This window comes from Petaurus breviceps, unplaced genomic scaffold, assembly GCF_028583685.1.
Source record: "Petaurus breviceps papuanus isolate PSGF00001 unplaced genomic scaffold, PetGlider_PUasm1.0 91133, whole genome shotgun sequence".
Lineage (NCBI taxonomy): Eukaryota > Metazoa > Chordata > Mammalia > Diprotodontia > Petauridae > Petaurus > Petaurus breviceps.
Genome location: NW_027187419.1, coordinates 26,236,595 through 26,258,099, shown reverse-complemented (window position 1 = coordinate 26,258,099; position 21,505 = coordinate 26,236,595).

The window sequence follows — 21,505 nt, the reverse complement described above, 5'->3', positions numbered from 1 at the left end:
AATTTGTTATAATTTGCAATTTCTCTGGTCAATAATGATTTAAAGCATTTTATATGACTATAAATTGTTTTGATTTCTTCATCATAAAGCTGCTTATTTATATCATTTGACCATTTATTAATTGGGGGGATGAATTGTATTCTTAAAGATTTCACAAAGTTCTTTACATATTTTTAGATATGAGACCTTTATCTGAAAAACTGTCTATGAAATGTTTCCCCTAATTTTCTGCTTTCCTTCTGATCTTGGCTACATTTTGTTTTATTTGTACAAACTCTTTTTAATTTAATGCAATATAAGTCATCCATTTTACACCTCATTGCTCTCTCTCTCTCTTATTTATTCATAAATTGTTCACCTATCTGTAAGTCTCATAAGTAATATTTTTTATGTTCTTCAAATTTTCTTGTGAGATCTCTTTATATCTAGGTTATTATAAGTTTTTATTTGTTAATTTTGAGACTTCTAAACTAATTTTCTCAGGAAGAATGTCTTTTATTCATTGTTTTTAAAAACACATTATGTTATCCTATAGGATTATGATCAGTTTCATAGGATAAGTTATTCTAAGGGGTTAAGATTTTAATATTCCTTTTTTGGTCCTGTTTCTTTTTGTTGTTTGATTTTTGAGCTTTTCTGTATCTCATTATTCATCTTTTTAATTTTATTTTGTTTTGATTGATCATCAATATTGATGGTTATGTGATCTTTCTAGCCTTTGAAAACTTTTCTCATTGATTTCAAAGAAAAGCTTTCAGGATAGAAATTGTTGACTCAAGAGTGAGAGGACCCAGGTTTAAATACAATTCTGATACTACTTGCATGATGAAAATTACCCATTTGATCTTGGTCAAATCACAACATCTTCAGAGGTTATGAAATATTAGGAGATTATACTAGATGGTTTCTAAGGTCTGTCCCAGGTATAATTCAATCATACTCTACTTTTATACACTCTTATCTTTAGTAACTGATTTTTCAATGAGCAAAATCTTGATTTCTTTTTCTCTACCACCATTTGGATCATATTACTTTGTATTTTGCCTCCTTACTTCAGAACTTGTGGTCAGTATTTTTGTATGATTTCTTGAATTATAGAATTCAGGTATATTAATTCCTGTTGAGTTTTGGCTGGCAAATGGCTCTTCTTTGCTCTGGCTTTAAGGATAATTTCCTAGGTCTTTAGAAAGACCTTATATTCCTTCATTTTTTCTGTCTTGAGACTGTGTGTGTGTGTGTATTGTCTTCTCATCTCACTTTGTGAGAATATCTAGTGTTCTTCTTTAAAAAAATAATTTATTTGTTTAATTTAGGTTACAAGGTTTAGTTCCACAATCCTTCAAGTTTCAAATTGTCTCCCCCTTCCTCTCCTCCCCCCTTCTCCCCATGGCGGCATTCAATCAAATAGAGGATCTGCAAATATCTTCACATTAAACATTGGTCAGGTTATAAAGGAAGATTTTAAGCAATGGAATGAACAATGTGAAAGAGGAAACAAAACAAAACAAGAAAAAGAAAGAGAGCAGGTAGTTCGCTTCAATCTGCATTCAAACTCTGTAGTTCAATCTCTGGATGTGGACATATCTTTCCATCATGAGTCTTTTGGAGTTATCTTATAACCTTGCATTGCTGAGAAGAGCCCAGTCTATCAAAGTTGGTCATCACACATACGTTGTGTCTGTAATCGTGTACAAATTTCTCCTGGTTCTGCTTTTCTCATTCAACCCCAGTTTGTATAAGTCTCTCCAGGTTATTATGAAGTCCTTGTGATCCTCATTTCTTATAGCACAATAATATTCCATTACATTCATATACCACAACTTGTTTGGCCTTTTCCTGATTGATGCGCATCCCCTTGACTTCCAATTCTTTGCCACAAAAAAGAGCTACTATAAATATTTTTGTACATACAGGTACTCTCCCCACTTCTTTGATCTCTTTGGGATACAACCCTAGAAGTGGTATTGTTGGGTCAAAGGGTATATGCACTTATTTTTAGGCCTTTGGACATAGTTCCAGATTGCTCTCCAAAATGGTTTCAACCATTCAATCAGTTCACAACTCCACCAGCAATGCATTAGTATTGCAATTTTTCAGCATCCTCTCCAGCATTTATCATTTTCCTGTTTTGTCATCTTAGCCAATCTGACCAGTGAGATGTGGTACCTCAGAGTTTTTTTTTTTGATATGTATTTCTCCAATGAATAATGATTTAGAGCATTTTTTCATATGCTTATAGATATCTTTAAATTGTTCCTCTGAAAACTGCCTTTTCATATCCTTTAGCCATTTATCATTTGGGGAATGACTTGTATTCTTATAGATTTGACTCGATTATCTGTATATTTTAGAAATGAGGTCTTTATCAGAGATACTGATTGCAAAAATTCTTTCCCAATTTCCTACTTTCCTCTTACTATGGTTACATTGGCTTTGTTTGTAAAGAAATTTTTAAATTTAATGTAATCAAAGTTATCCATTTTGCATTTTGTAATGCTCTTTAACTCTTGTTTGGTCATAAAAGCTTCCCTTCTCCATAAATCTGACAGTTAAACTATTCCTTGCTCTCTTAGATTGCTTAAGCATTAGCCTTTAGATCATGCACCATTTCAACTTGATTTTGGTATAGGTGTTAGATATTGGTGTATGCCCAGTTTCTGCCATACTATATTAAAGTTTTCCCAGCAGTTTTTGAAAAAGAGTGAGTTCTTGTCCCAAAAACTGGGGTCTTTGGGTTTAACAAACAGTGCATTACTTTAGTAATTGACTACTGAGTCTCATGTACCCAATGAATTCCATTGATCCATGACTCTATTCCTCTTCCAGTACCAAGTAATTTTGATGACTGCTGCTTTATAATACAGATTAGAATCTGGCATGGGTAGACTACCTTTCCTAGCATTTCTTTTCATTACTTCCCTTGAGATACTAGACTTTTTGTTCTTCCAAATGAATTTTGTTACTATTTTTTCTAGCACTATGAAATAATTTTTTGGTAGATTGATTGGTATGGCACTAATTTAATTTAGGTAAAATTGATATTTTTTTTTAATATTAGCTCGACCCAGCAATGAGCAACTGATGTTTTTCCAATTAGTTAAATCTGACTATTTGTGTGAAAAGTGTTTTGTAGTTGTATTTGTATAAGTCCTGGGTTTGTTTTGGCAGGGAGATTCTCAGATATTTTATAATGTCTACAATAACTTTAAATGGGATTTCTCTTTTGATTTCTTGATGTTGGATTTTGTTAGAAATATATAGGGATAGAGAGATTTCATGTGGATTTACTTTATATCCTGAAACTTTGCCAAATTTATTTATTATCTCAAGTAGATTTTTACTTGATTTTCTAGGATTCTATAAGTATATCATCATATTATCTGTAAAGAGTGATAGCTTAGTCTCTTCTTTGCCTTATTTGATTCCTTCGATTTCTTTTTCTTCTTTTATTGCTACTGCTAACATTTCTAGTACCAAATTGAATAAGAGGGGTTATAGAACACACCCTTGTTTCACCCCTGACCTTATTGGAAATGTTTCTAGCTTATCACCATTACCTATAATACTTGCTGATGGTTTTAGTTAGAAGCTACTTATTATTTTAAGAAGACTCCATTTATTTCTATACTTTCTAGTATTTTTATTAGGAATGGGTATTGTATTTTGTCAAAAGTCTTTTCTGCATCTATTGAGATAATCATAGGGTTTCTGCTAGTTTTGTTGTTGATATGATCAATTATACTAATAGTTTTCCTAATATTGAACCACCCTTGCATTCCTGGAATAAATCCCAGTTGATTAAAGTATATTATTCTTGTGATAAGTTGCTGTGTGTGTTTTTGGTAATATTTTACTTAAAAATTTGCATCTAGGTGAGCAGAGTCTAGATGGTGGAGTAGAAACAGGACTTCCATGGGGCGCTGGTTCCAGCCTTCTCCAATTCATAAAAAGGTGACTCTAAAGAAACTTTGGAGCTACAGAATGCACAAAATGACACACAGAAGCTTACCTCCCACCGAGGACAGCCCAGCAGGCCGGCAGGAAGTGGCCAGCACAGTGCTCTGGGAGCCAAGCACAGCCCTGCGTGAGTCAAGGGTTCTAGCCTCAGGGCTGTCCTGATCAGCCACTGGCTGGAGACACTTTAGATCATCAGCAGCTCTGGTGGTTTCCAGAATTATCAATCCACAGATGCTAAGGACAAAGTGAGAGGTCAGTGTAGTGTGGACTTTGGGATCCAGTAATTTGGGAGGGTGGTCAGCCTTTGCCTGAGGGTGAGAAGCAGCTGAGGCATGGCGGCTGTGCTGCTTGCAGCCACATGGCAGTTTCAGCTCCTGGCCTGCAGGTTGTAGGGGGAAAAACCAACCAGTATGAGGGGTTAAAAGCTCTTGCTTTAACCTGCTTGGATCTGGATTTCAGTCTAAGGTGTAGGGCCTGGGGTGTGCAAACAGATTGCCAGAGTGGAGGCATCAGGGAGGGCACCCAACTAATACCTTCCACAGCCTAGAAATCCCCAGCGATTGGGACAAAGCTCCCGTCTGGTAGCAGAGTCCTACTGTGACAAAAAGCCCAGACCTAAAGTAATTGAGTGGCAACATGAGCAAAAGAGGGAAGCAAAGCAAAGAGAGCAACCCAACTTTACACTACTATTTTGGGGACAAAAAAGGATCAAAGAATGGAACAGAAGGAATACAGTGAAGTCAGAACTCCTGCAGCAAAAGATTCCAAGAAAAATATGAGCTTATTACAGGCCATAGAGGAGCTTAAAAAGGATTTTGAAAACCAAATAGTGAAGTGAAGGAAAAATTTGGAAGAGAAATGAGAACGATGCAAGAAAATTATGAAATGAGAGTCAACAACCTGACTGAAGAAAATAACATCTTAAAAAATAGACTAATTCAAATGGTAAAAGAGGCTCAAAAAGCCAATGAGGAGAAGAATGCCTTGAAAAGCTGAATTTGCCAGATGGAAAAAGAATCTCAAAAGCTCACTAAAGAGAATAATTCCTTCAGAATTAGATTGGAGCAAATGGAAGCTAGTTACCTTATAATAAATCAAGATACTATTAAACAGATCTAAACAAATGAAAAAAAATAGAAGGCAATGTGAAATATCTCATTGGGAAAAACACTGACCCGGAAAATAGATCCAGGAGAGATAATTAAAAAATTATTGGACTACCTGAAAGCCATGATCAAAAAAAGAACCCAGAAATTATCCTTCAAGAAATTCTCAAGTAAAATTTCCCTGATGTTTTAGAACCATAGGGCAAAATAGAAGTTGAAAGAATCCACCAATCACCTCCTGAAAAAGATCCCCAAAACAAAACTCCTAGGAATATTATTGCCAGTTTCCAGGATTCCCAGATCAAGCAGAAAATATTACAAGCAGCCAGGAAGAAGCAATTTGAATATTGTGGAAACACAATCATATTTACACAGGTTCTGGCAGCTTCCATACTTAGGGATTAAAGGGCTTGGAATATGATATTCCAGAGGTCAAAAGAGCTGGGATTAAAAACAAGAATCACCTACTCAGCAAAACGCAGCATCATGTTTTGGGGGGAAATATATCCTTTCAAGGAAATAGAGAACTTTCAAGCATTCTTGATGAAAAAACCGAGCTGAAGAGAAAATTTGACATTCAGATAATGAAGTATTTATATCCCTACAAGGAAAAATGATAAGTGTCACTAATGAAACTTTTCTCATTATGAGAATAGCTGAAGGGAATAGAAATGTGTGTGTGTACATACATATATTTGTCTACATAGAAGAGTATATGGGCATATGAATACATATGTGAATGTGTATATATATATATGTGTGGTACAAGTATACATAGATAGAGGGCACAGGACCTATTTAATAGGAAGGGATAATACTTAAAAAGTGATATTAAGAGGTGAGACAGGAATATAAGGAGAGGTGATGGGGAGAGGCAGAATGGGTTAAACTATGTCATATAGAAGAGGCAAGGGAACATGTTTACAATGGAGGAGAATAACAAGAAGTCAAAAGGAAATGGGTCAACCTTATCCTCATTGAATTTGTCTCAGGGAGGAAATGACATACACACTAAATAGGTTATCTCATCCTACAGGAGAGTAGGGTGGAAGGGGATGAGAGGAGGGTGATGGAAAGGAGGACAGGCTGGGGGGAGGGAAGTTAGAAGCATCCATTCCTGAAAAGGGACAGGATCAAAGTAAAGAATAGAACAAGTGGGAGGTGGAATAGGAGGTACAGAAATATAGTCAGTCTTTTACAATATATCCACTTTGGAAATGTTTTGCATAGCTACATATGTACAACCTATACTGAATTGCTTATTTTCCCTGTAATTGTGTGTGACACTTGAGGAAGGGAATGAATCTGGAATTCAAAGTTTTAAAAGCATATGCTTAAAATATATACATATTTATGCTATTATTAATATTATTTTACATTTAACTGGGGAATAAGACATACAGGCACTGGGGCATAGAGATGCGCCATGTCCTACTGGAAAGTTGGAGGGGGTGTGTGAGAAGATATGGGAGAGAACAGATTGGAGGAGGGGATATCCAGTGGGATGGATATTTTGGGGTGGTGTGTAGGGGGAAAAGGAGGAGAAAAATTGTAACTCCAAATCTTGCACAAATGAATGATGTAAACTAGAAGTTTACATTTGATTAAAATGTAAAATGAAGCATTTGATTAAAAAAGAGAAAAACAATTTCATCTGTATTCATGAGGCAAATTGGTGTATAATTTTCTTTCTCCATTTTGTCTCTTTCCCATTTAGGTATCAGTACCATATTTGTATCATATAAAGAATTTGGTAGGACTCCTTCTTCCCCAGTTTTCCCAAATAGTTTTTAAAGTATTGGAATCAATTGTTCTTTAATATTTGATATAATTCTCTAGTAAATCGATCTGATGCTGGGTATTCCTGATTCCTTGGGAGTTGGTTGATGGGTTGTTCAATTTATTTTTCTGAGATGGGGTTATTTAAGTAACTAACTTCCTCTCCAGTTAATCTGACAGCTTCTATTTTTGTAAATATCCATTTATTTCACTAAGATTGTCAAATTTATGTGCATCCAATTTGGCAAAATATTTCCTAATATTTGTTTTAATTTCCTCTTCATTGGAGGTAGATTCACCTTTTTCATTTTTGATAGTCATAATTTTGTTTTCTTTTTACTTTTTATCATACTGACTAAAGTTCTATCGATTTTACTGTTTTTTCATAAACCAGCTCTTAGTTTTATTTATTAATTCAGTAGTTATTTATTTTAATTTTATTAATATCTCCTTTGGTTTTCATTATTTCTAATTTAGAATTCAACTGGGGATTTTCAATTTGTTCTTCTTCTAGATTTTTCAGTTGCATGCCCAATTTATTGACCTCCATCTTCTCTATTTTATTCATGTATGCATTCAGGGATATAAAATTTTCCCTAAGAACTGCTTTTGCTGCATCCCACAAGTTTTGGTATGTTGTCTTATGATTGTCATTCTCCTCAATGAAATTACTGATTGTTTCTATAATTTCCTGTTTGACCCCATAATTCTTTAGAATTAAATTATTTAGTTTCCAATTAGTTTTTAGTCTATCTTTCCATGGCCCTTTTTTCCATATGATTTTTATTACATCATGATCTGAGTAGGATCCAGTTAATGTTTCTGCCTTTCTGCACTGAATTGTGAGGTTTTCTTGCCCTAGTACATAGTTGATTTTTGTGTGTATATGTGCCATGTACTGCTGAGAAGAAAGTATATTCCTTTTTATTCCTCTTCAGTTTTCTCCGGAGATCTATCATATCTAGCCTCTCTAAAATTCTATTCACCTCCTTAACTTCTTTCTTTTTTTATTTTGAGGTGAGATTTGTCTGGTTCAGAGAGGGGGAAATTGATGTCCCCCACTAGTATACACACACACACACACACACATATATATATATATAAAACAATCGGGGTTAAGTAACTTGTTCAAGGTTACACGGCCAGTTATTTCTGAGTGTGGTGCTGAGTGTCTCAACCCAGGATTCGATCTCCAGGTCATCCCAATGTTGGAGCTGGTGCTCTTACTCGCTGAGCCACCTGGCCGCCCTTTAATATATTTTTACTATCCATTTCTTCCTCTAATTCCCTTAACTTCTCCTTCAGGAATTTGGATGCTATACTGCTTGGTGCATGTATGTTAAGCCATGGTATTGCTTCTTTCTTGATGGTGCCTTTTAGCAGGATATAGTTTCCTTCCTTATCTCTTTTAATAAGATCTATTTTTGCTTTAACTGAGATAAGGATTGCTACCCCTGCTTTTTGTACTTTAGCTGAAGCATAATATATTTTACTCCAGCCTTTCACCTTTACCCTGTGTGTATCCCCCACTTTCATATTTGCTTCTTGTGGACAGCATATTGTAGGATTGTGGTTTTTAATCCATTCTGCTATCTGCCTCTGTTTTGGGGGGGAGTTCATCCCATTCACATTCACAGTTATGATTACTATCTGTCCCCTTCCCTCTATCCTATTTCCTCCCCTGTTTATGTCTTTATTTCTTCCTAAAAAATACCTTGGCTTAACATAAATTGTTTTCTTAATTTTTTTTCTTTGATAACTTTAAATTTACTCCTCATCTCTCCCATTAAAAAAACAAAAATGTAAGAGGAGAGGATTCTGGGTAGATGGCAGGTCAGAAAATTCCAAACTCTCTCAATTTTCTCCACAAGTAAGACAAAAAGCACCTCAGGGTGAACATAGAGGGGTAAAAATAAACAAGAGTTGGAGCATTACAGTGATCCTCCTGTGATAACTAGAGAAGAACTGAAAAAAGTTCCTAGGATGGAGGTTTAGCCAAAGTGAAGTGTAAACCCCTCTAGGCTAGCTCCACTGAAATAGCAAGTAGCAAGCCCTAGGGGTAACTGGATTGGAAAGTAGCTTTGACCTTAGCCACATAGAATTTTCACCTCCTGAATAGTGTAGGGGGTTAGTCACAACAATGGGGGAAGTTTGAGGGAGCCTCTTCTGACAAGAGATGACATTCTGAGTTGTGTTGCTGAGACAAGGTCCTCAGGGAAAAGGAACTGCCATAGGCTCAGTGGGTCTGGAAGTATAGGGGCAGGGATGCTACTGGCTGTGATATCATAGGAGACCTGATTTCTTGGTCTCAGTTCTAGGCCAGAGGGAAGAACTAAAGTCATGGCCACAGGAGGATTCTCAGGGAGCAAGAACATTCACAGCATAGTGTACCAGGTGCTCCAAGGTGTGACTTAGAGTAAAAAGGAGTGCAGAGGTTTGGCCCAGGACAAAGCTCAAACAATAGCAACAAGAAGGACCTGAGGTCAGAGGCACCATCCCCCACAGGATTAGATGAGATTATAATAACAAGCTACTATTTTTTTTTAATGCCCAGGCAAATGAAAAAGAATTCAACCATAGGGAGTTACTATGGGAATAGAGGCTAGGATTCATCTTCAGAGGAGAATATTGAAGGAAAAATAAACCTTCCCTGTACCAAAGAGTAATGTTAAATGGTGATCTGCCTAAAAAAATAGAAGAACTCAAAATAGACTTCAAAAATAAAAAAAGAGAGATGGAGAATTTTTTTAAAGTAAGAAAAATCCAAGAAAAAAACAAGATTATGAAAAGGAAGTCTGGAAGAGGAGATCCAGAATCTTAAGGAATAAAAGAATTAAAAGAGAGATATTGAGGGGGAAAAATTAAAAAAAAATAAGAACAATCCAAAAAAAACAAGAAGATTATGAAAAGAAAGTCAACTAGTTAGAAAAGTAGATCCAGAATCTTAAGGAAGAAAATGAATCCTTAAAAATTGGAATTGGGCAAGGTGAAGCCATTGAAGTTAATAAGAAACCAAGAAATAATTAAATAAAATATACAGAATAAAAAAAATAGAAGAGATTGTGAAACATAAGAAAAACAACTGATCTGGAGAATAGATCAAGTAGAGAATGCACAAGAGTAATTGGATTACCTGAAACCTATGATAAAAAAAAAGAATCTTAATACAAGAAATAATAAAGAAAATTGTCCTGAAGTGTAACAATGAGAAGGGATAGTTGAAATAGAAAAAAAAAAATCAATTGATCACTCCCTGAAAGAGATCCTTGGAGGAAAAACTACAGGGATATCATAGCCAAATTCGAAAATCCCCAGTTTAAGGAAAAAATATTATGAGCAACAAGAAAAAAAAATCAAATATGGCAGAACCACAGTTAGAGTTTCACAAGGCTTAGTAGCAGCTGCACTAAAAGACCATAGGTCTTGGAACAATATATATTGAAGATCGAACGAACTGGGCTGAAGGCCAAAAATATCATACTCAGTAAATTTAAGTAGAAACCTGAATGAAAAAAAGGATATTCAATGAATTGAAAGACTTTCAGGTATTTATTGCAGAAAGACCAGAACTTAATAGAATATTTGACATACAATATCCAAGGGAAATAGAAGGTAAATATCAAAGACTATAAGGGACTCAATAAGAATAAATTGTTTATTTTTTATATGTGGAAATGTAAACCTTATGTCTAAGATGGTCATTAGTAATTGGGTTGCTTGAAAAGAGTGGGGTAGGACAGAGTATGATGTGGAAAATTACTCTCATCAGGAATGGGTTAAAGAGGGAACAATACATACATATATATATATATATATATATATATATATATATATATATCTGGAAGTGTATAAAAATCTTCTAAATTCAGAAAGAAATGAGGGCAAAATGATAAGAAGGAAGGAGAGAGTAAGGAATTCTTGGATGGGGGTAGGTTAAAGAATAGGAGGGCAAGGTAGCAGGTAGCAGTGAAGTAGAAGAGTGAGGAAGGATAGGAATAGGGTGAGAAGGATAATGAGGAAAATAGGAAGGAAGAAAATATAAAACAACTAATAATCATTTAGAATGTGAAGGGGATGAATTTACCTACAAAATGAAAACTCTCAGGTTAAAAATTAGAATTCAACAATATGTTGCTTTCAGGAAAATCTATGAAAATGAGAGATAAACAGAAACATAAAATAAAGTCAGGAGTAGAATTTATTATGTAAAAAAGTAAGGATAGTAATCATGATCTCAGACAAAGTTAAATTGAAAATCAGATTTAACCAAAAGAGAAAAATAAGGAAACTATGCTATTTGTCAGTCCTAGTGATCAGTAGTTTTAGACCATATAAAATAACTAGACAGTATAAAAAATGAGAGTACACCTGCCAAAAACAGATAGAGGTACTATATGAAAATAATACAAAACACCTTTTATACAAAAAAAGTTAGATCTAAATAATTGAAATAATATTTATTGTGTATGGGTAGGTAAACCTAATATAATATTTAAAATGAAAGTTTTACCTAAATATTCTATTTATGTAATGCCATCCCAATTAAGTTACCAAAAAAAACCAATTATCTTACTGAGACAGAAAAATGTATAACAGCGTTCATTTGGAAGAGCAGAGGGTCATAAACTTCAAGGAAACCAGGGTAAAATTACTTAAGGAATTAGATACATAAATCTTATTATAAGACCTTAAACCAAATTATAAGATGAGAGCAGTGTTGAAGTGTACAAATGAATAATTTTGATTATTTTAAATTAAAACTTTCTTGTATAAATAAAACCTATGTAGCCAAGAATAGAGGGAATATAGAAAATTGGGGTAAAATTCTCATATTCTCCCACATAGAATGTGATTGAGTCAGAATATTGTTATGGTCTAAGAAGTGATGAGCTTCTGAAAAATGGAAAGATTTGGACAAATGAAGGAAGACATTATCCACCTTCAGAGAAACAGATGACAAGTAGAAATAAGTATGATCTGGTTACATATATATATATATATGTGTGTGTGTGTGTGTGTGTGTGTGTGTGTGTATTTGAGTAGATATGTATGTGTACATTCAAGGTACCTATGTGTATATGTGTGTGTGTGTGTGTATGAGTGTCTATCCATCTCTCTCTCTCTCTCTCTCTCTCTCTCTCTCTCTATCTCTCCATATCTGTACTTACTTGTAGCCTTCTTGGGTATGGGGAAAAGGGGAAAAATAAAATTAAAAAGTACACAGCAGAGGACAAAGGAAAATATACAAAGAATCAAAGATGGACAGCTTTGGAAAAAAATGTGTAGAATCCATTATATAGGTTTTCTTGAAATGGAAATGTGTTACTTCATATTAAATCCTCTTTAATGTCCTGCTGTTTATGTGGCAATTTTTTTCTTATTATTTTACATATAAATTTAAAATAAATTTAAGAATTAAGAGAAAGTTGTACACAAAGGTTAAAAAAACAAGCTTTTTAATCATTCTTGTGTTCTTGGAGATACTTCATTTATATTTCTGTGCTCCTATTTGAAATTATTATGAATTATTCTTTTCTCCTTATGGAGAGTCCTCATACTACTTTACCCCCATTGTATTCCTTCTCTGTCTAAGGATTATTGTTCTTATTTCATGTTAACAAGTTTTATTGATATTTTAAAATCAGCATAGATTCCCCAACTATACCTTTTGCTTTCTCTTTCAGAGAGCTGACTCATATAACAAATAATACTTTGTAGAATAAAAGTAACCAAATTTAGTTTTCTTTTTGGAGTCTTAAAATTCTCAAACTGCCTCTATGTACACTGACTTTGAGTTCAATATGTTTTAATTGTATGGAGATAATATTTTATTTTTAAGCTGTTGATTTTTATTTCTCTTCTTCCAGATGATCCTTCAATTCTGTATATTTTCTTTCCCAAACAGTTGTAGCTATTTTTTTTTCTTTTGTGAGATGTTTCATGGATTCGAGTTTTCCTCCTATCTTGCTAATTATTTCTGCTTTGCAGGCCATAAATTGTTTTCACAGTACTCATTCCTCTTTTTGCCATATGAGGATAACCTGATGTGGTTCTTTGTCTCACCATATTTTATTAATTTTCCATTGTTTTGCAATATTTATTTGTAGATTTTGGACAATTCTACCTGATCTGAAGGATCCTAATCTACAGAGACAAATGGAATTATTGTATATCTATCTATATCTATATTTATATCATCTGTATCTACATGTATCTATACCTTGCTCTTTCTCTGTATCTACATGTATCTCTGTCTTTCTTTTCCATATTTTGAAGAAGTTTGATGAATCATAAGGATTGGAATAAATTTCTTCTTTCTTTTGGGTACCATGATGTTGAAGTTTTTCTCATTCATTTCTTCACTCTTTTTGGTGATTTTTCCATGGGATAGATTACTGAGGACATTTTTTCATTCTTATTCTTTTTTGGTGTTCTTGATATTTTAATTTCTTTGGAGAATTTCTTTCCATTTTGACGTACTAATAGGGGAACTGTGCTTCCAATGTATCTTCTTTCTTAGCCCCCTTGTTTCGAATGATTTCATCCCAGTAATGTTTAATATCAATTTCATGGAATATTTCTGTTGGCATACTTAAGTGAACAATTTTGTTCTTTTTGATATTTTATATAGATGAGAACACTAATTGTAAAATTCCTAAATTACATGAAAACAGAACTAGCCACTGCATTCGGTAATAGCATTAGGATACAAAGGACTGCTAGGTGGTGCTGTGAATAAAATCCTTGGCCTGGAGTCCGAAAGACCTGAGTTAAATTTATACCTCAGACATTTACTAGCTGTGTTAACCTGGGCAACCCACTTAACCCTGTTCAATTTGTTTCCTCATCTGTAAAATGAGCTGCAGAAACAAAATGGCAAAACCCTTTAGTATCTTTTCCAAGAAAATCCCAAATGGGTTTGGGAAGAACTGGATATGACTGATCAACAGAAACAACAATTTGACTAAAAAGTGGGCTTGAGACATTGGAACAATGTCCCTAGAATGGACTTTACAGATGATTCCATTCTACTCCTTTATTTTACTAATGAGAAACTGAGTTCTAGTAAGGTTAAATGACTTGCCTAATCATGCTTTGAAGTAAATGGCCAAAAAAGAACTCCCCCAGCCCCACTACTCTGGGTTTATTACTGTGCCACATGAATTCCAGTTTCTTCATGTAAATCTTCTAGTGCATGTGATCATTCAGCTCTCATGTAAGAACACAGAATCATATGATCATAGAATGTTAGAAACAGAAGATATACTAGATGCAGTGAGAATATTTAGAATACTAACTCAAAACCAGGAAAGGGCTCAGTACTAGCATGAAGTGAAAGGAAGATATTTTAGAAACTAACATGTCAAGATAATAATCTATTAGTTGTTTACAAGCTTGCCTCTAGTTCAGTAGCACGTTCCTTTAAGTATAATAATAATGAAAATAACTAGTATTTAGATAGTGCTTATTTTGTGCCAAGCATGGTACTACTTTCTTCACTAATATTATCACATTTGATCCTCATAATAGCCCTGGGTAGTAGCTGCTGTTGTCCCAATTTTACACTTCAGGAAACAAATACTAAGGGGCAGCTGGTAGGTCTATGGATAGAACACTGGACTTAGAACCAGGATGACTGTTCTTCATGAGTTCAAATCTGACCTCAGACACTGAAAAGCTGTGTGACCCCAAGCAAGTCACTTAACCCTGTTTGCTTTAGTTTCCCATCTGTAAAATGAGCTGGAGAAGGAAGTGGCAAACTATTCTAGTATCTTTGTATCTAGTATCTTTGCCAAGAAAACCTTAAAATGGCTGCACGAAGAGTCAAACATGACTCAAACAATTCAAGTCAAACAGAGGTGAAGTGACCTGATCTATACAATGAGTAAGTGGCTGAGTCTGGATTTGAACTCAAGTCTTCTTGACTCCAGGCCTGGAACTTTATCCACTTGTAACCTAGCTGCCTTGTGTCAGTTTTCTGTATACATTCCACTTTTGAAGCTATAACTTACAACCTATAACTTAGCTGATATGTCTTTTATAGTGTCCATATGTGACAGAGGCACCTAGATGGTCTGGTAAGTAGATTACTCACTGCAAGTCTGGAAGACCCAAGCTTGCATCCTATCTCTGACCTTGCCTCAGTGTGTAATGTTAGAAGTAGCTTAAACCCTCTGACACTGTTTCCTCATCTATAAAGTGGGGATAAATTATACTCACATCACAATGTTGTCTAGTGATAATATAGGTGAGTCGTTTTGAAAACCATCAAACTTTATATGAATAATAACATATCATTATCATATTCACATTTGTGGACATGAAAGAACTTGTAACAATAACACTGAAGAATGTTAACAATCCCTCAATTTCATGTTTGCGGAAAGGATTTTTTTTCATCATCTTGGAATATTCACTGGTAGACTGTTATAGACTTGAAATCAAAATCAGATTTCATAGCACAAATGTGTACTAAATTGAAGCAAAAGTTTTCTGTGTCACTGAACTCAAATTTCTTTTAAAATGAACAATTTATGGGATTAAGAAGGAGAAAAATAATAATAGTTACTTGTTCTTTCATCTGCATTATCCCTCAGACAAATCGAAATAAATAACTTACTATGATCTGATTTCCTGCATTTTTCTCCCCATGCTCAGTCTTCATCAAAAGAAAGAAAACAAGATGGTTAAAAGGAAACTGTGGATTCATTTCTGATATTTACTTAGTCAAAAATGTAGAGTAGTAAGTTTGACTTCATACTCGTCTTAAATTGCCTACCTGGAGGGAACAATTACACAATTGTCATCCAACAGTTGTGTTACTGACCTTACTAATTCTTTTAATTTGCTCATTTGTATGTCAGAGGAAAACTGTACAGAGCAAAAAACATAGCAGGCCAATAAAGTGAAGTCAAATTGATTTAGAAAAATGACTCGATTCAGCTTATTGAAGTGATGATTTTCTAAGCTATTTCTGGCTGCAATACAGTGTATTTACCACAATGGATGAATGTTTTCCAATGTACTGGTATGGAATACAGATATCTATTTGAAAAGCTTTTATTTCTCTTTTTCATCATTTCAAAATGTGCTGTGCTGTTCTATGAGGTTTGTGATTACGTAGTTAATGTAATTGTCTTTTATTACAGGTCAACTGGTATGAATTCCACAACCAGTAATAAAAAAACATTAAGATAAAGCTGATGGGAAGAACTCATTAAAGTTTATTAGTACCAAGTTCATTCATTTCCCATAGTCCCCACTAAATAAGTAGGCACATTGAGTTGGGAGAAATTAGGTTACTTTCACTTTTTTTAAAGTGATCATGTTTCCCCCAAAATGCATGATTTCTTAATTTTTTATAATAAATGCATTGATAATCAGGTAAAGTCTATAGGCTCCTCAGAATCAGTTTGTTAAATGTATAAAATAAAATATGGAGAATTGCAAAGGAAATGAATTATATCAAAATATAGTATTTTTTTTATGTCCACGGACACCAAGTTAAGAACTTCGTGCCTAGATCAATGTGAAACAAGTCCACTATGTGTCTGTACAACACAGCACTATTGTATCTGAAAATTGCTCATAATTTAGCTGTGGAAGTCACACTGAAACTAAGGTGACATTGGACAATATACCTTGATTAATCATTTAGATTTCTTACTATGGATTATTATCATTATTTATTTTTGGAAGGCAGCATCACATGCATGGGACGTGTATGGATGATAGCTCAGGATGTAAAGCCAAGGCCAACCAAGTGTGTATTCTTGAAACATTTTTTGTGATCACAATTGCAACCTAAATCCTGAAGGAGTGTCACACTAGTCAACTGCTTGATAAGTCTTGCCACTGATCTTCTCCTGCAGGGGTTATACTTGTTTGATCTGTGCACGACTAGAGAGGAAGCCTATTAACACAGATATCTGAAGAGAGGAGATGAAAGGAGAGTGGTGAGAGGAACATTTCTTTATTATTTCTTTGTGGTAGTTGTGACAAGGTTTATATATGTTCTGTATGCTATCCACTGAAAAGAAGATGCAGAATGCTATTCTCTAGGAAATACCTAAAATATCAAAAATTTTGTGAGTAGCAGAGCATCTAGTCCTTAAGAGGCAAATGTTTTCTAACTTATATTCTTCTCTAAGTAGATAACAGCTAGATGACTTATGGAAAGGAAGTTCTTATAGAGGAGTTAATAAAAATATTAGGAAGAATATTAGTTCTGTACATATTTGATGAAATGGATCACTCTGAGCCTGAGGTTCAAATATATAATTGATTTAATTAAAAATAAAAACATATGCATCTGCTCCCAGGTAAAGTAGTTCCTAAAGTGGTTAAAAGCTGTGGAGAGGAAGATAAAAGCAAGTAAAAATCACCAACAAGGAGGTTAAAAGTAATGAGATAGGAAGTTATCTGGGATCTCAAGAGTTTCCTACAAAAGCATAAGAGTTGACATTATACCAATCACTACATCAAAGAGCCCACAGCTGGTCCCAGATTAATCCAACTGGTACTATCAACTTAAAGTGTCCCAGGTATATTCTGTAACTTCTTTTCTTGAAAATCTCTAGGTTTTTGTGACATTGTTCTCACCTAATTCTCCTCTGACTTTCTCAGTTTTCTTTGTTGGATCTTTCTCTAGATAGCATTTACTAACTGTGGAGATCCCCCAAGGCTCATTCCCTACCCTCTTCTCTTCTCCTTATGTACTATTCTGTTTGGTGATCTTATCAGCATCCATGAATTCAGTTATGCACATGATGCTCAGATCTACTTATTTAGCATTGTTGTTGTTCTGTCATTTCAGTTCAGTCTAACGCTTGGTGATCCCATTTAGTGTTTTCTTGGCAAATATACTGGAGTTGTTAGCCACTTCCTTCTCCAGAAAACTAAGGCAAACAGCTAAGTGACTTGCCTAGGGTCACACAGCTAGTGTCTGAGGCCAGATTTGATCTCAGGTCTTCCTAGTTCAAGGCCTGGTGCTTTTTACACTGTGCCATCTAGCTGCCCTATTTATTTATTTAGCCCTAACTTCTCTGTAAAACCTCCAGTCTTGCTGCCTATTGGATATATTGAATTGAGCATGTCATGTAAACATCTTAAACTCAACATGTCCAAAACCAAACTCATCATCTTCTCCCCCAAACTCTCTCCCCTTTCTATTACTGTGAAGGATACCACTCTTATCTCAGTCATCCAAGAAAGAAAGCTTTGCATCATCTTTATCTCTGTACTCTCTCACTACCCTCCTAAGATGGACTCATTTGCCAAATTCTATAGCATTTTTTCCTAACATCCTCTGTATACAGTATGTCCTCTTTTTACCTTTGACAGTATCACCTCCATGGTTCAAGGCCTCATCATCTCACATCTGTATTATAACAATAGGACAAGAGCCTTTTGGTTGTTTTCCTTGCCTCAAGTCTCTCCCCATTCCAGTCCATCTTCTACTCAGCTGTTAAATCAATTTTATGTACACATACACACACCTTCAATAAACTCTGCTGTCTTCTTATACCTTTCAGATAAAACATAAAATTCTCTCTTTGATTTTTAAAACTCTTCATAAACTGACCATTTTTCCTCTCCACTTGCTCTGTCATCCAGTGACTTTGGCCCTTTTCTCCCTTGCACACAGTCCCTCCCATCTCCTTGTATTTTCATAGACTGTCTCTAATGCCTAGAATGTTCTCCTACTTCATCTGCCTCCTTCCTTCACTGCCTTCCTACCTTCATGATGCCTTTCCCAATTCCACTCAATGATAATACCCTGCTTCTATAATTATCTCCTGTTTGTCTGGTGTATAACTTATTTACATATAGGTATTTGAATGTTGTCTCTACCATTAGACTATGATTTCCTTGAGACCAAGGAATTTTTTTTTAAAAACCTTCCTCTGTAACCTTAGCATTCAGTACATTCTTGACACTTAATGAATATGTTTTGCTTTGATTTGACTTTACTTGCAATCTAGCTGGTGTTTTCCTAGTTTAGACTATTAAATCAAGCTTCCCAGTGACACCAATATTCTGGTCCACATTAGTATCAATGATAATACTCATCTAATCTGTTGTATTTTATTATGTTTTCTAAAGAGCATTTTCTTTGTGTTTGTGGGTAGGAAGTAAGCTGATAAAATGTAAGTTAAATATCACTTTCCCCTTGAGAAGAATTAGGGAAAAATACTTATTATAGGCTGTGTATGTTTCCCACATATGTTATATATGTACATATATGCATACATACATACACATAATACATGTGTGTGTATCCACACGATCTTATCTAAATGAGGTTTACAAGAATGCATGGAGAGATAACTGAGGAATCTTGCCTGCCATTTTCCAAGAAAGACTTTGGTTTCTGCCTCAATGATATTAACAGGAGGTTCACTTACTACTCTTCTTTCCTTGGAGAATATCTTCTCTACTAGCATAGAATTATATCTCTACACTTCTGCCCACACATTCTCTCTCTGTCTCTCTTTCAATATTTATAGTCTACATTTTTCCCCTTTGGTTCAAGCTGCTTAAATGGTCACTAGACCATTGTTGTTTTGACTTTGTTCTTGAAGAGGACCAATGACATCAGGAAGGTGATGTCTAGACTTACGAGTGAATTGGATGTGAGTGGGCCAGGGCTATACAAAGTCACCATCATCACTCTCTCCTCTAGAGTCACCAGTGGCAAGATATAGATCAGGATCAGTGGAGATGCCCCTGTTGAAGTGGGAGACCTTCAATTTTTAAGCTAAGATCTTTCCCAAGTCTCAGTTTTTCTGAGGCAATGCCCATTTAGTGATTAAGGCTAGGTAAGAAATGAGGCGAAGAATGGTCTATTTTACCTAGTCAAAAGAAAAAGAATCAGTTTGGGAGGGAAAGACCTTCAGGGTTTCTGGCCAAAACTGAAACAAATGCTATTTGCATTCACACTGAACCTATAGAGCCCAAACAATGACCAAGTGAGATTTAGGTTGGGACCTATTGTTGGCCAGTAGATGAAAGATGAAGGCCAGAATGATTTGAGTTTAAGGTATACTGTAGTAACTCCATTTGAATCCCAGTAGGCCTTACCAAAGCCTAGTTTTTTCAGAGCTCTCTTTGAAGAAATCCACTTTCCTTTGGACAAAGCACCCACATGTAAGTGCATGACTCCCCATGTGGAGAGAGGGAAGGAGGACAGAAAGAAGTGAGGAAGGGAAAAGGAAAGGGGGAATGGAATGTGAGAAGTGCTGACAGTTTTATTTACACCGATTCTATAGGAATAATGGGTGTTTACATGCAGGAAGGCATAAATCTGTAAAGAGGGTCCTGAGCTAGGCTGGCTAGAACCAGTTGGGGTATGGTTACTGACTTTTCATTAATGGTCAGGTCAGGAGAGTTGGAAACCAGAAGAGCTGGAGCCAATCCCAGCTCTGAAGGGAGGATAGGCGGGAAAGTCAAATGAGACAAGCATAACAAGGGCTTGCCTTTGTCTGATCCTTCATAGTTTTTTTCAAGAGGCAACCCATTTATTCAGTATAGAATAAATGTAAAATTAAAGATCATGAAACTTCCTGGATGCCCAGCAAGCATGTTTATTCCCTAGACAGAGCACATAGATTTTCATTTATAACAGGAAGGAGAAGGGAAAAGTAAAGTAAGCAGAACCATTACAACAAATTATACAAAAGCATTTTGTAAAGACAAATGGTTTTGAAAGACTTAAAGTTTATCAATGATGTGACCCACCATGAATCCAGAGAACTCTTCATGAAACCCACTTTATGACAGTGAAGTGATTAATTCAGGCGAATATTCAGACATATATTTTGGACATGGCCGACACAAGAATTTGTTTTGCTAGGTTATACTTATTTATTATAAAGCTTTGTTTTTCTTTCTTTTTAATTGGTGGGTGGTGGGCAAAGAGGATAGATATCAGCAAAAGAAGGAGGCTTTGTAGGGATTCTTTCATTCTTTGTTTTTATCACTGGAAACTGTGCCTGAAACATGAGATACTTTATAAATACTTGATTTATTGATTTGTATTCAAATGCAAATCTCTCTTAATAACAAATACTATGTCCCTTCCCTTTCTGGCTCTGCTCCTGAATTTTCTGCCTTAGCCAAAATGCCTTAGTTGTGTAGTCACATCCTGTAACTTTCCTCAGTGTCAGGGGCTCTCTTCCCCTTGGAACATCTCTCCTTCACACTAACTCTCACCTCTTCCTGGTGAGTTTTTCCTTGAGCTTCCATTTTTGGGGAGAGACTCAAGCCAGCTAACTTTCATTCCCCTTCTGTAATGGTAATGATATTTGAAGCTCCCTTTGTATTAAAAAACTAAGAGGTACTTAGCACCTAGTTTCAAATTAAACCTCTGTTAAAGAAACAGAAGGTATGATCCCCTGTTGCTGATGTAACAGAAGGAACTGAACAGGGAGGAGATATACCATATTAAAGAGCACAAGCTGGACAGTCAGAACTTCTTGGGATAAGCACCTGAAGACCGGAAGGCTGGGCTGCTACTGCTGGACTGGAACTTCTGTGGAGAAAATGATTTTGATTTTGAGAATTGGAGAAAGTAATTTTGATTTTGAGAATGAAGCTGCTGAAGACTTCTGAGGACTAGCTGGAGCTGCTAAGGATTTCCAAGGGCCATTGGGGGCTACAGA